This window comes from Erinaceus europaeus, chromosome 7 (genome assembly GCF_950295315.1).
Source record: "Erinaceus europaeus chromosome 7, mEriEur2.1, whole genome shotgun sequence".
Taxonomy (NCBI): Eukaryota; Metazoa; Chordata; class Mammalia; order Eulipotyphla; family Erinaceidae; genus Erinaceus; species Erinaceus europaeus.
In genome coordinates, this window is record NC_080168.1 from 10,931,159 (window position 1) to 10,946,500 (window position 15,342).

Consider the following 15,342-nt stretch of genomic DNA (forward strand, 5'->3'; position numbering starts at 1 on the left):
AGAAGTATGCCTTTCCAAACAAAATGAATGGTATATAGTTAATCATGCTAAGTAAGTTAAATAATAAAATGAAGGATGGGAGTCAGGCAGTAGCGCAGTGGGTTAAACGCAAGTGGCGCAAAGCTCAAGGACTGGCGTGAGGATCCCGGTTTGAGGCCCTGGCTCCCCACCTGCAGTCCCTTCACAGGTGGTGAAGCAGGTCTGCAGGTGTCTATCTTTCTCTCCCCCTCTCTGTCTTCCCCTCCTCTCTGCATTTCTCTCTGTCCTATCCAACAATGATGACATCAATAACAACAATAATACCAAAAAAAGGGCAACAACAGGGAAAATAAATAAATATAAAATTAAAAAAAATAAAAAAGAGTAGGCAACCTGACTTCACTCTTTAAAAAACTAAATAAATAAAAATAAAATGAAGGACTATCACTCTACTACTAGAGGGTTTCACTCATGTGGAGAGTATAAAGAAAACAAATGAACTTTCAAATATGCCTATATGTTTTTCTTTCTTTAAAATTTTTTATTATCTTTATTTATTTATTTATTGGATAGAGACAGCCAGAAATCAACAGGGAATAGGGTGATACAGAGGAAGGGAGGGAGGGAGAGGAGAGACAGAGAGAGAGGGAGGAGGGAGAGAGAGATCTGCAATACTGCATCACCACTCGCTATGCTTTCCCCCTGCAGATGGGGACCAGGGGCTCGAACCCAGGACCTTGCGCATTATAACATGTGTTCAAGCATGTGTGCCACCACCTGGCTTCCCAATATTTTTTTCTCCGTATTGACTTTAGAGTGTGTGAAAATAAGTGGTTATTAGAGGCAGCAGGGAGGGCTAAGTAGAGACATCTATTATGGGTAAGAGCAGTGGAACTCAGGGGCAAGGTGGTGGTACACCAGGTTAAGCGAACACATTACAGTGCACAAGGACCCGGGTTCAAGCCCTTGGTCTCCACCTACAGGTGGAGGGGCTTCACAAGTGGTGAATCATGGCTGCAGGTGTCTCTCTGTCTCTCCCTCTCTATCTCCTCTTCCCCTCTCAATTTCTTGTTGTCTCCATCCAATAATCAGTAAAATACATATTTTTTTAAAAAAAGATCAGTGTTACACAGGTGGGGCACAAAAGCAAGGGAGGTTTCAAGGTTGGGGATAGAGGGGTGGAGACTTTCTGCAGGTGGGCCTGCTGTGACGGCTTACCACTGAACAGGTACGAAAAAGCACTCTTGAGATCTGTACAGTGACATAAACCAGATATTAAAGTCGATAAGAAGAACACAATGAGGTCTAAGTGTTAAGTCCATAGTAAGGATTTCAACAGGTTCATTTTGTCATTCTTCTAACAGATCTCCAAATCCCCTTCTTGTCTTTTTTGCTCAGTGACTCTAGGACCTGTGCCCGTTTTCTCCTCCTTTCTGAGCGGTAACTCGTGCTAAAGAGAAATGATATCAGGCTAGGAAAAGACTACATGCTTTACCACCTGTATGGGCCTGGGTTCAACCTCCCAACAGCCATGGGAGAGCACCTGCCCAGAAGGTGTCACATGAGTGCTGGAGAAGTGCCACTATGCCTCTCCTTTTCCCTCTATTTCTCCCTCTTTCTCAGTCTCTTTTACCTTCTCTCTAAAGGAAAATGTTCACCAGAAGCAGTGGAATCATTCAGACAAGAACTGCCAGCAATAACCCTGCTGGCAAACAAAAAACAGGGGGGTGGAGGTGGAAATTAAGGGGTCCAAGGGTGGCTTACCCAGGTGAGCACACACATTATTGTATACACGGCCCTGGGTTCAAGCTCTAGGTCCTCACTTGCAGGGAGAAAGTTTCACCAGTGATGAAGCAGGGATGCGGGTGCCTTTCTGTCTCTCTCCCTCTCTATCTGTCCCGTCCCTTTCAGTTTCTCTTGTGTCCTATTAAAATAAAACAAAGAGGAACACTGAATTCCTGGTGCAGACTCTGAGCCCCAGCAATAGCCCTGGTGGCAAAAGTAATAGAAAAAATGAAATAAAATAAAATAAAAAATGAAGCCAAGATTCTACTGCCATATAACTAAATGAACTCGGTTTTACTCACTTGAAAAAAGTCTCTTTTTCATGATCCATATAAAGCTTCATTCACCTTATTTCTTTCTTTCTTTTTTTATTTATAAAAAGGAAACATTGACAAAACCATAGGACAAGAGGGGTACAACTCCACACAATTCCCACCAGAATTCCGTATCACATCCCCTCCCCTGATAGCTTTCCTATTCTTTAACCCTCTGGGAGTATGAACCCAAGGTCATTGTGGGATGCAGAAGGTGAAAGGTCTGGCTTCTGTGATTGCTTCCCCGCATTCACCTTATATCTACTGAGACTCTGAAGACCCTTGGGCACCCCACCTCCCCCTAAATCAGAGGCTCCTTATTGGTGACAACCCTTGAAAAATGAAAGAGAAAAGGAGTCCAAATAGTCCAGGAAACCACTGGAACAAAAAGGAAGGAGAACATAAAAGGACAGAAAGGGGCATTTATACACAAGAAAGTGGTGAGCTTTTGGAGGAGAAAAATGAAAACCTCTTTTGAACAAAAGAAGAATGCATGTCTTAAAGGCAGAAACAGTCCCTGTGCTGCCCTAACAGCCATCCAAGGCGCAGCTAGAAGGTGACACAAAGAGAATTCGGATGCTACCTATCAGTGTGACATCCAAGCTTGAAAGAGAATGCCTTAGTCAGTGAGGGAGCGGGCGGGCGGGCGGGCGGGCGGGGGGGGGGGGGGGGGGGGGGGGGGGGGGGGGGAAGCACCTTTCAGAGAGCTCTTGAGCTCACTCACCAGTCTGGCTTCCTGTTCCCCAGGATGATAAACCTTCTGTCTCCACGTTAACTTCCCCACCGCAATTATTTGATCATTCCTGGATTTGGCTTAAGAAGAAGCCTGGTGACTCATAAACGCCAATCTGACGAATGTCTCATTTAGCAAACTCCGTGCACACAGAAGCCCAGACCTCATTTCTCTTGCCAAGTAATGAATGGGTAATATTTTCAGTCAAAACAAAGAAGCGAACAGCCAGTGCCCCCAAGGAACCGACACATTTGCACCTGCTGTCAACATTTTTGGGATTTTGTTTGGTTTTTTTTGTTCATACTATTATTTTTACTTATTTGCTGGGTCGCCAACAGTTGGAGAACTCAGATGTAATAAGAAATAGCTCTTCCTGTTGAAGACATTAGTTTTATGATCTTTCTTAAGATCTGGGTTATGTATTGGTGTACTTGGATCCATACGCCTCCATTTTGTCTGGAGTTCATCGACCTTTCCAAGGGGAGCTCTATTTGGATAACAGCGGTGTGTTATTTATATAGCTCCACTCTCACAGAAAGTTCAAAGCACATTATAAATATATCATTAAACTTGAAAGTAAGTTAAAGATCACCATGTCTATTTTAGACAGGGATATTAAACAGGGAAAGTTCAAAGAGCTAAAATTAGCGAATTTAAGAGGGTTTAACAACTCAGGGAGGATTTCAGGAGAGAAACAGAAAGTTGACCTTAAATATTTATCTCTTCTCAGAATCCCATTAAATGGACCATAAGAGACATTTCCTAAATCATGAGCACAAAAGGACACAATGAACAGGAGGGGAGAGAGTAATACACTTGGTTCAGTGAAGATCTTAGATTTTCATAAATTTGTATAAAACCCAGTGAATCTGGGCAGACAACCTTACCAATGTACCCTGAAACCCCACCTCCCCAGAGCCCTGCCCCACTAGGGAAAGACATGGACGGGCTGGGAGTATAGATCGACCTGCCAACACTCATGTTCAGCAAAGAAACAATTACAGAAGCCAGCCAGACCTTCCTTCCACCTTCTGTACCCCATGATGATATTGGGTCAATGCTCCCAAAGGGATAAAGAATAGGAAAACTTTCAAGAGAGGGGATGGGATACAGAACTCTGGTGGTGGGAATTTTGTGTGCAATTATACCCATCTTATCCTATGGTCTTGTTGATATTATTTTATTTTATGAATAAATTTTAAAAAAAAGTGAATCTACACAACTAAATCAAAGCATGTTTTATAAAACTAGCATTTCTTTAATTTTTATTAGTGATTTAATAACGATTAACAAGATTGTAAGGTAACAGGGGTACAATTCCATACAATTCCCACTACCAGAGTTCCATGTCCCCTCCCCTCCATTGAAAGATTCCCCATTATTTATCCCTCTGGGCCAAAATTCCTTATGAGGTGCAGAAGGTAGGAGTTCTGGCTTCTGTAATTGCTTTTCCACTGGACATGGATGTTGACAGGTTGATTCATATCCCCAGACTGTTTCTATCTTTCTCTAGTGGAGCAGGGCTTTGGGGAGGTGAGATTCCAGGACACACTGGTGAGGCTGTCTATCCTAGGTTGGCAGGAACTGTCTCTTCTAGACATAGCCTGGGGGAAAGACTGAGAGATAGGGCGGAGGTGACATGATTATGCAAAAGACTCTGATGGCTGAAACCAATGGTACAGAGAAAGACACAGAATGTCGGGAGCACTGCTCTGCTCCAGCTTATCGTGTGGCGCTGGGGAATGAACCTGGGAACTCAGAACTTCAGCCATCAGAATACTGGTGTTTTTAATCAATTCTCTCATTCTTGTGCTTATTTTATCAACTGGTTCTTGTAAAAGGCAGTAGCCTTGAAATTCCCTTTTTATGCAGTTGTTTGTTAAGTGCTTTTAGTATGAGTTGCTTATAGTATGAGGTGTAAAATTCCTTGCCCCTTCCCCCTTGAATAAGCAGGACCTAATCAGTTAAGGCCACCCATTGTTCGAAGGACCCTGCCTGGGGACAAGCCTTATCAGGACCTCATCAGTGAAGGCCACCCATTGTTCGAAGGACCCTACATGGGGACAAGCCTTATCAGGACCTTTGAACAGACTTTGTGGTGTGCTGTCTACCGGATGGGTGGTCATAGCTGATGGCAGGAGGATGTGCCTGGTTGAATTCTATTGGTTGTGTGATCTTACTATATTTGAAACTAGCCCGCGCTTTGCTTTGAATGGATCATGCTTTTGCTAAGTTTGAAATGATTGGATCTTGTGTTTGCTATAGCCTGTTATTGGATGTAGGTTGATAAGGTGATGTGCTCCCCCTCCCTGAGTGTAGTCTGAATTCCTATAAATTGTATGGTTTGAGCCCTGTTCGGGGTCGAGCTTGGTAGACTAACACCAGTCACCATCTCGGCCCGGATTGCAATTCGTCAATAAACATCTTTGCTTCCTTACAGTGGATGGTGGTTTGATTTATGCTCGCTAACAGTTCTAAGAATCAGAGACAAAGTAGTCCTTTCCACTTGCAATCTCCTAAAATATCAAGGAATAACATTCCCATGGGGGTGGCACGATGGCTCGTCAAGGAAGGCGTGTGCCTTTCTATGTAGTCTCCCTCAGTACCACATGGGAGCACCATGTCTAAGAAACTAAGTTTATGGGAGCCAGGCAGTGTTGCACCAGACTGAATCCACACAGTACCATGTGTGAGGACCTGGGTTCAAGGCCCCATTCCCCATCTGCAGGTGGAAAGTTTCATGATTAGTGAAGCGTGTCTGCAGGTTATCTCTCTTTCTCTCTCCATGTCTGTCTCCTCTCAGTTTCTATCTGCTTTATCAAATAAGAAAGGAGAAGGGAAAAAAATGGATGGCAAGAGAGATGGATTCATACTACTGGCACTGAGCCCCAGTGATAACCTGTATGGCAATAAGAAAATAAAAAAATAATGAGAAGAAGTGAAGTTTATCACAGGCCTATAATTTACCATGTCTAACCAGTGCTATAGTGTCCCTCATTCTCTCTGTTACCTCCCCTCCTTCCTCTATCTATCTTAAAGTTAAAAAAAAAAAAAGACTCGACCAGGAGTGGAGGAATTATGTAGGTACAAAGCCTCAGTATATAAATGAATGAATAAATAAGTAGCATTCTTGAACAAGAAAGGGAATTAAAATCATGCACTTCAGCTATCACACAGCTATTGACAGAATTAATATTTCAGGAACAACTATATTAGGAAGACAGAGGAAAGGCAATGGGTGGGGTTAGTCTGGCCTGAATTTTTATCAACATCTTTACCAAAATAACCCAAACATAAGAGGGTGAAAGCATACACAGCACTTGAAAATACGAAGGTCAATCAACCTAGGAAGAATTTGTCACAAACAATTATAATTGCACCCTGCAAGAAGTAGGGTGTGTGAAAGACTTATCTGAATGAGGTGATGCTTCTTTACTTAATGCTCATTTTCTGTTTACCAAAAACAGAATTTCTTTCTCTCTATAAATTAAACTAACATGATAGAACCAAGTCCACTGCTATTGTAATAGCTGATGTTTTAATTTTTTTTTATCTTTGTTTATTTATTGGCTAGAGACAGCCATAAATTGAGGAGGAAGGGGTAATAGAGAGGAATAGAGATATAGAGATATCTGCAACCCTGCCTCACAGGTGGGGATCTGGGGCTTAATCCCAAGTCCTCGGGCATTGTAAGATGTGTACTCCACCAGGGTGCCACCGCCCGGCCCCATAGCTAATGTCCGTATTAAAGATGTTTTCATATAAAAGACAAATAAGACACTGAAAAGTTACAGAGCAAGGAGAGTTCAGCAGAAGGAAATATACAGAGCTTGCAAAATCTTTGCTATGTTAATTTCTTATATTTAAACATTCTATTTGCAGAAACCAGATATTAGTTTGAAGTCAACATAACCTTGTGACTATATCTCAAAAATGGTACAGCCTCTGCTGAAACCCATAAAGGACATTATTAATGAGGCTCTACTGACTTAACTGGATTTCTGTGGCATGTTTCTGCAGGTTGCCGAAGAAATGAAGTCTATCACCGAGGGACTATATTTTATCCATAGAACTAATCCAGGAAAACATGCAGAATAATTACCATATTTTCTAAATAAATAAACCCTAAATCTATATCATGACTGAGATAGATTTTTTACAAGCTAGAACAACAAACAGTTTCAACGACAAACTGCCCAAACAGGAAATCATGAGGGGAGCATAACTTCCTAAAAGAATGTCTCTCTGAGACACAAATATTAGGCTCAAACTATGTTCTGTATTATTTTCAAAGTTAGAGTCTGGGAATAGGAAAAAAAATCCTCAATACTGGATTTTTTAAGTCCAGTACTGGTTAATAATCCTACCACGGAGGCCAGGTGAGTACATATTACTAAATGCAAGGATCAGGTTCAAGGCCACGTCTCCACCTGCAGGGAGAGAAAGTTTTTTGTTTGTTTTTTTTAATTAATTTATTTGTTTTTGTTGCCCTTGCTGTTTTATTGTTGTAGTTATTACTGATGCATTATTGTTGCATAGGACAGAGAGAAATGGAGAGAGATGGGGAAGACAGAGAGGGGGAGAGAAAGATCGACATCTGCAGACCTGCTTCACCACCTGTGAAGCGACTCCCCTGCAGGTGGGGAGCCGGGGGCTTGAACCGGGATACTTCGGCCAGTCCCTGCACTTTGTGCCACCTGCACTTAACCTGCTGCGCTACCGCCTGACTCCCAGAAAAGTTTTAAGAGCAGTGGAGCAGAGCTGCAGGACTCTTTCTCCTCCCTCTGCTTTCCCCCTTCCTTCTCCTTCTCCCCCCTTTCCTTTTCCTCTTCCTCCTCCTTCTCCTCATCTCTTTCTCTGTATCTCTCTCATTAAAGTAAAGTAAATAAAATAATAAATCTTTGCTGATCGCCCAAGAGCTCTAAAGGCAAAAAGCAAAGTATGCAGTGGCATTATCAATTGGAAAAAAGAGAAAGATGTAGTAGTTGACGTGGGCCCAAAGGTCGAGCTCTCAAGCCAAACTTAATCATCTGCTATAAAAGGGGTCATTTTCAGCCACAGCCTTCACAGTGTGTAGGGCAGCAAGAAATAAAGACCCCAGGGAGGAACACTCCAGAGTAAGCATCTCCATAAGGCCAACTGGTGCTAAGGAAGATGGCCACATAGGAAAGTCTGCAATCCTCCTGAGCAGCTAAGCAGGCAGAATGATAATCTTCACAGAAAATATTTTCATGAATGGAAGTGAAGACCATTCACAACAAGAAAAGACTCTGACCATCAGATAGCTGAAGTGAGCACATGAAGGATAAAGAACTCTGCTCTGTGCTACTATGAGTCTATCCTGACTTCCTTGGACAGAAGACCTAACCAAGGTGCCCTGGAATGTCACCCCTCCAGAGCCCTACCCCACTAGGGAAAGGCAGAAACACGCTGGGGATATGGATGAACAACCAACATCCATGTCTAGCAAAGAAGCAATTACAGAAGCCAGAACTTATACCTTCTGTACCCCCAAAAATTTTTTTAGTCCATATTCCCAGAGGGAGGACTGTTAGGGGCAGATGAGCAGAGGGCTCTGAACGCCAATTCCCTCAGGACCCAGAGAGAGAAGAGAAAAAATGAAAGGAAAATGACTTAGAAAGGAAGGGAAGGGGAGTCGGGTGGTAGCACAGTGGGTTAAGCACGCATGGCGCAAAGTGCAAGGACCAGTGTAAGGATCCCAGTTCAAGCCCCCAGCTCCCCTCCTGCAGGGGAGTTGCTTCACAGGCGGTGAAGCAGGTCTGTAGGTGTCTATCTTTCTCTCCCATCCTCTGTCTTCCCCTCCTCTCTCCATTTCTCTCTGTCCTATCTAACAACGACAATATCAACAACAACAATAACTACAACAATAAAACAACAAAGTCAACAAAAGGGAATAAATAAATATATTTTTTTTTATTTTAAAAAAGAAAGGGAAGGCAGGACCATAGGAGAAAATGGGGAAAAGAATAGATAGATGGATAGATAGACAGTTAAAGAGATAATAGTCAACCCGTATCTGTGACCTTGGGAGAATCACTGCAGTTTCCAATGCAGGGAACGGAGACACAGAACTCTGGTGGCAGGAACAGTATAGAACTATATCCCTGTTATTTCATAATGGTAAATAAAAAAAGTAAAATGCTTGTTTAAACCAACATTAAATCACTAATAAAAAAGGAAAAATAAATAAACTTGACTATCAGAAATTAAGGAAAGAACTCTGCTCAACTCTAATCATGGCTATTGATGGGAAGACCGAGGTATAGAATTCAAAGCCATGGAGGAATTTGAGCAAGTATGTTCATTGCAGTGGTGGTTCAATAGGTTGGATTCGGAAACCACTCTGTGCTCAACACGAGAGGAGTGGGTAAGACAGTGGTGGTGCATGTACACAATAGGATGCAACTCAGCCGTCAGAAAAGATAAAGCCATGCCTTGCTACCATATGGCTGGAATGAGAGAGGATTGATCTGAAGAAAGACAAATACTTCTTGATGAAAGAGAAGGCGGAGAGAGAGAGAGAAAATGAGAGAGAGAAAGAGAGAGAGATAAAGAGGTACTTCGTGATGAGAGAGAAGAGGAGAGAGAAAATGAGAGGGGGGGTGGAGGGAGATAGAGAGGGAGGGAGGGAAAGAGAGAGGGAGAGAGACCTGCAGCCCTGGTTCACCACTTGCAAAGCATTCCCCCTGCAGGTGGGGACCAGGGACTAGAACCCAGTCCTTGTGCATTGTAACATGTGTGCTCAATCAGGTGCACCACCATTTGGCCTGCCCAAGTGTGATATTTAAGAAGCAAAGCAAGGGAACAGACAGGGTTAACTATGAATTGGCTGCCCACCAGCGGCCCCTATGAAAAGCTCATGGTCTCTTCTGAACTCCTGTTCTCCATTCTAACCTTAAATAACAAGTTACTGAATTAAAAATCTGGAGTGAAAGCAGAAAGGGGTTTTGATGAGAGAGAATGGGGGCGGGGAGAGGGAGAGAGAGAGAGAGAAAGGGGGGGGAGGCTTCTTGATGAGAGAGAAGGGGAGAGAGAGCGTGGGTAGAAGGAGCTCAGGATTTTCTAGTCAATGAGGACATCCTCCCCATAGTTGAGAACAAAGCCCCTATCACCAGAATCAGCTGATGTTGTTCCTGACAGTATGCACAGAGTAGAATGTTCTCAAACTGAGGTTCATTTCATTTGTACAAACATTTCCCAGGGGCTGGGTGATGGCACACCTGGTTAAGCATACATAGTACTAAGTGCAAGGACCCATTGCAAGGATCTGGGTTTGAGCTCCCGGCTCCCCCGCCTGCAGGAGGGAAGCTTCACAAGCGGTAGAGCAGGTCTACAGATATCTATCTTTTTCTTTCCCTCTCTATTTCTCTCTGCCCTGTCCAACAAAATAGAAAAAAATGGCCACCAGGAGCAGTGGATTCATAGTGCCCACACTGAACCCCAGAAATAACCCTGAAGGTATAAATAAATAAATAAATAAATAAATAAATAAATAAATGCACTTCCAGTCAGTATGCATGGAAATAGGCTGGGACCACAGCAGAAGCGGAGAGCTTCCTTCCCTGTAACCTGAAGACACCTCCACCTGCTCTCTTTCTGGGTCACAAAGCTCATCTTCTTTCTCTGTAACAGACATATGTTGCCCCTTTTTGCAGCTCTTGTTATCTTCCCAGCACACCCCTTTCTCCAGGAGTATATGTACATAGTAGGTTTCAGTGACTGGTCCTTCAGTCAGTGTTTGCTCACAAGTCAAGGTCGCCTAGAATGTCATCATGGAAGGCAAGAGAAGGCAAGTCTGACAAGCCGTCATGGCGGTTACAAAATCAAACCCAACATCTAACAACCCAAGCAATTCCAATCAGGGTGCGGATGGGGGCGACATCCTGGGAGCATCAAGTGGGTTGGACAGTTAAATAAGTCCACTCCACAAAAAAAAAAAAAAAAAAAGGTTAAAAAATAGGTAGCAATATAGAAAAACATACAAAGACCCAGCTGCCTGCAACATGAATAGGCTGACAGGACGAGCCCAGAAGACCAGAGGAGAATACAGATTAGAGAGAAACGGGCAGTCTGAGATGAGGCAGGGCCAGGGAGGTGCTCCCCACCCTCCTCCTGCAGCCCCACTCTTCTGCTTCCTCTGGTCTCGGTCTCTCTCTCTCTCTCTCTCTCTCTCTCTCTCAGCAGAGTTAAGCAAGCACAACTCCAGAGCTGTTAGGCAAAAAGAGCCAGCACTGTGTGAACGCTTGGGGGGAGAGCCCCCCCCCCCCCCAAGGCTGCCCCTGCAGCTGGCTGGGTCTCTCTTTGTGTTCATTTTTCTGGCAAACATGAGCCCAGGAGAGAGTGCCTTCTGCAGCTGGCATTTTGTGAGCAAAGTTCCTCTCTAGAATCGCAGGGAACACTGGGCTTTGTTCCTGTAGATTTGTGGAGAGGGGCATAAAGTGGGGTGCTGGGGTTCCTAAACAGAAAATTTAAGTCTCAAAAATCAAACTGATTTTTGAAAGGAAATAATATAACTCTGAACCCAAAAGTGGCTTGCTCCCTGAGAATTAAAGTTCCCCTTGCTGTAGAAATGGAAATATGGACACATGTACCAGAGGGCAAAACTTGAATTAGGCATTAGAGAATGGTATAGCTAGAAACATACCTCTGAGGCTCTGGTGCAGATCCCCGGGCCCAGCTATGATTATTTGTGTCTGAATCACCTCTTGAGAATTTCTAAGGATGGAGGGCTCATAAATGTTTGTGGTCTGCTGGAATGCGTTTTTCACCTTGGATGTGAATGCCAAAGTGCTCTGGTTCAGCTAACATCCTCGCTGATTTTCTTCTAACTAGCCCAAGAAACTAACGCCAGCATACCCCTCACTCAGTCTGGCAAACTCTTCTGAATTCCTTAGATTGTATGGGGCATCCTTTGACAAGCAAAACGAATGAATGTGACCTGAGACAGGACAAAGAAGCAAAGCTACTCTGAGGATGCTTCTTTTCAGAGAAAAGGCGGCTTTTATTCTCCTAGCAAATCTCTCTGTGTCTCTCTTATCACTCTCTTTCTTTCCATCTCTCTCTCTTCATTTTCATGCAGATGCTTACCTGCTGGTCTACTAGCTATTTGTTCTTTAGCCAGACCAGGGTGGGCAGATGTTTTCATTCTACACTTGCATTATATTTCCATCCCACTTGTCTGTACTCTGCAGACTTAATCAAACAGAACGCTCCTGCTAATACTGCCCCTGCCGACTTTAGATTGCCTTTGAGGGAGTATTTTCTCCATTCAGAACAATATTCGAAACCATTTAAGAAATCTCCGAAGTATACATAACACAATTTGATCTCATTTAATTTTCTTTCTTTTTCTTTCTTTCTTTCTTTCTTTCTTTCTTTCTTTCTTTCTTTCCTTCTTTCTTTCTTTCTTTCTCTCTTTCTTTCTTCCTGTCTGTCTGTCTGTCTGTCTGTCTTTGTTTTTCCTTTTCTTTCTTGACAGTGATGACAATGGTGAAGATTTACTGCCAGGGATTTTCACCAGAACTTTGTGCCTGCATGATTCCAGCACTCTCATCAGACACGGTTTTTTTTTTTACCATTCTCAGAGAGAGGGTGAGAGAGGGTGAGTGAGGGTGAGAGAAGGAGAGAGGAGTCTCGAGTCCCCTATGTCACTTGTAAATTTGAGTATCTTTATAATTCTCTTTTTCTTTTTTTTATATTTATTTATTCCCTTTTGTTGCCTTTGTTGTTTTATTATTGTATTTATTATTGTTGTTATTGATGTTGTCATTGTTGGATAGGACAGAGAGAAATGGAGAGAGGAGAGGAAGACAGAGAGGGGGAGAGAAAGACAGACACCTACAGACCTAATTCACCACTTGTGAAGTGACTCCCCTGCAGGTGGGGAGCCAGGGGCTCTAACCAGGATCCTTACACTGGTCCTTGCACTTTGCGCCATGTGCACGTAACCCACTGCACTACCGCCTGACTCCCTACAATTCTCTTTTTCAACATCTGTTTACCCAGGCATCACATACGGGGGCTCAAAGTCAATTCTGTGAATCTACTCTCTCATCAGAAGCTGGGATTTTACCTTAGCAAATTTACTATTTAAAAATTACTTTCTAACTATAATGAGCCACCACCTCACACCTGTGACAATGGCCCATATAAAAAAGATTGGGAATGACAAGTGTGGATGAGAAAGTGGAGAAAAAGGGAGCTCTGGTGGACTGCTTATGGGAATGCAAGCTGTCTCAGCCCCTATGAAAAGCAGTAAGAGAGGGACTGGGTGGTGGCGTACCATGTAGATTACAGCTGTCACAATGTGCAAGGACCAGGGTCCAATTCCCAATCCCTATCTGGAGGGGGGAGGCTTTATAAGTGGTGAAGCAGTGCTGCAGGTGTCTCTCTTTCTCTCTGCCTTTATATTTTCCTCTCCTCTCTCAATTTCTGTGGCTGTCTGAAATAAATACATAAAATATAAATACCTTAAGATCCAGTAATCTAACTCACAGACATAGATCCAAAGGACATGGAAGCACTAAGTTAAAAGGATATACATAGCTTTGTGCTCATAACTGCACTATTCACAACAGCTGGACTATGGAAGCAACCTAAATGCACATCAGTAGATAACTAGATAAAGGAGTCCCAGGGGCAGGGTAGGTACAAACTCTGTGGACTACTACTCCACAATTTAGAAAGACGACATTCTGTCATTCAGGACAAAATGCATGGAATTGGAAATGAGTACAAAGTGAAATACGTGATGAGGTGAAAGTCCACTACCAGATGACTTCACTCATGTCTGGAATACAGATGATTAAAGCAAATGAATTTGTAAAACAATAACAGTAACTCAACTGTCGCTTAGACTTTTTAAAAAAGACACTGATTGAGAGAGAGAGACAGAGAGAGTGATAGAGAGATCATGACACCAAAGCTTCCCTCAATTTGGTGGGGGTTAGGCTCAATCCTACGTCACGCACACAAGCAAGGCAGCACACTGTCCCAATGAGCTATCTCCTCAGTCCCCATCTCTTGAATTTTATGAGGATTACGGTGGTCACAGTGGCACAATAACTTTACTGGTGGGTTCAGTGAGCTGACATACATATGCAAGAGTGAAACAATGCCCCTTGAAATCTTCTCATTTTGGAAACTAACATTAAAGTAATAAAAAAAAATAAAGAAAAAAATAAACAACATGGGATGGCAGAAATTACTTGTTCAAGTCCCTCAGGTGGGTTCCCATAGTAACCACAATGCAATGTCAAGTCATTGCCACAGTGACAAGCTTCTCCAGATCAACCCTGGTGATCAGTGGGGTGACAGATGTTGCAGCCAGATCGCCCTCACGTCCTACCACAGTGACAAGCTTCTCCAGATCCAGACACCACCACCACCACCACTCTTCACACATACCTTGGTGTCCCAGGTAGACTGGCCACTGCTGGCCTTGCTAGAACATGTCAGGACCACTTCCATCTCAGAGAATTAGGACACCCTGTTCTTTCTACCTGAAAGATTCTTCTACAGGTGCCAGACAGACTTGCTTTTTCACCAGACAATGCTTGTTTGCTTGAAGTTTCACCTCCTTCCACCAGATGCCACAAAAAAAAAAAAAAAAAAAAAAGCACTGGAGAGTCTTTCCCTGTGTCCCTAAGACCCTAGAGGGTCTCTACAGAATGAGTGGATGGATGCAGACTCAGGACTGCTGCAGGCCCCTGGCTGACCACAGCTACATAAGAACTAGGAAAGGGTGGAACATCATGGTAAAATGAGTCAGTAGATCTCTGTTTCCCTAACCTGGACATCAGTCAGGAAAGGAGGGCATCTGTCAGTTATGAAAGAAATTCATAAGCAAATGTGATTTTCTTTTCTTTTTTAATCTTCCCTATCCCTTATTTTACTTTCACTACTCAAAACAAATATCTGAGGGCAAAGTATATACACATGACATAATTTTCTTGTTACTTCTACATCCATTTCCAGATCTACAAGTAATCTGAAGAAGGCAAAGACAGCATACAGAAACTATACATTTCATTTCTGGTTTCGCTCCATGTTGGCACTGTTTTCCATGAGTGGAAAAAAAAAAGTCTGTTAATGAGTTCTGAGGTAGGAGTGTGAGGATAAACTTTGAGAGCTGAAGCAGAATAAAAATGTAAAATTACTTCCCCCAAGGACAGGCAAGTAAAGCTGGTGGGAAACCTTTTGTTTTGCTGTTATTATTTAAGATGCTTTTCATTCCAACTGCAAATGCAAAGAGGAGGATTATCATAAAAGACAGAACTTTTTCTTGGGAAAAACACTGCCTAAGCTTACAAACAATACTACTGGGTAGGCAGAAAAGTCATGACATATTTTTTTTCTACATTTTCTCTATGCAAAAAGGCCATGACTTTCCCAAAACCCAATCTTTTATTCACCTATTCTAAAACTACACCCTTAGTAGAAACCGCAAAAGGTATCGAGGTATCGAGATTGATAAAATAAAGATTAAGCCAAATGACTATTTAGCCTACA

The 15,342-nt window shown here is 42.9% G+C and overlaps 1 protein-coding gene across 3 annotated transcripts in view; it reads right to left on the reverse strand.

Annotated features, from left to right (window-relative positions):
• Positions 1-15,342, reverse strand: part of PID1 (phosphotyrosine interaction domain containing 1) — a 223,990-nt gene that overhangs the window by 114,549 nt on the left and 94,099 nt on the right. The window lies entirely within an intron of this gene.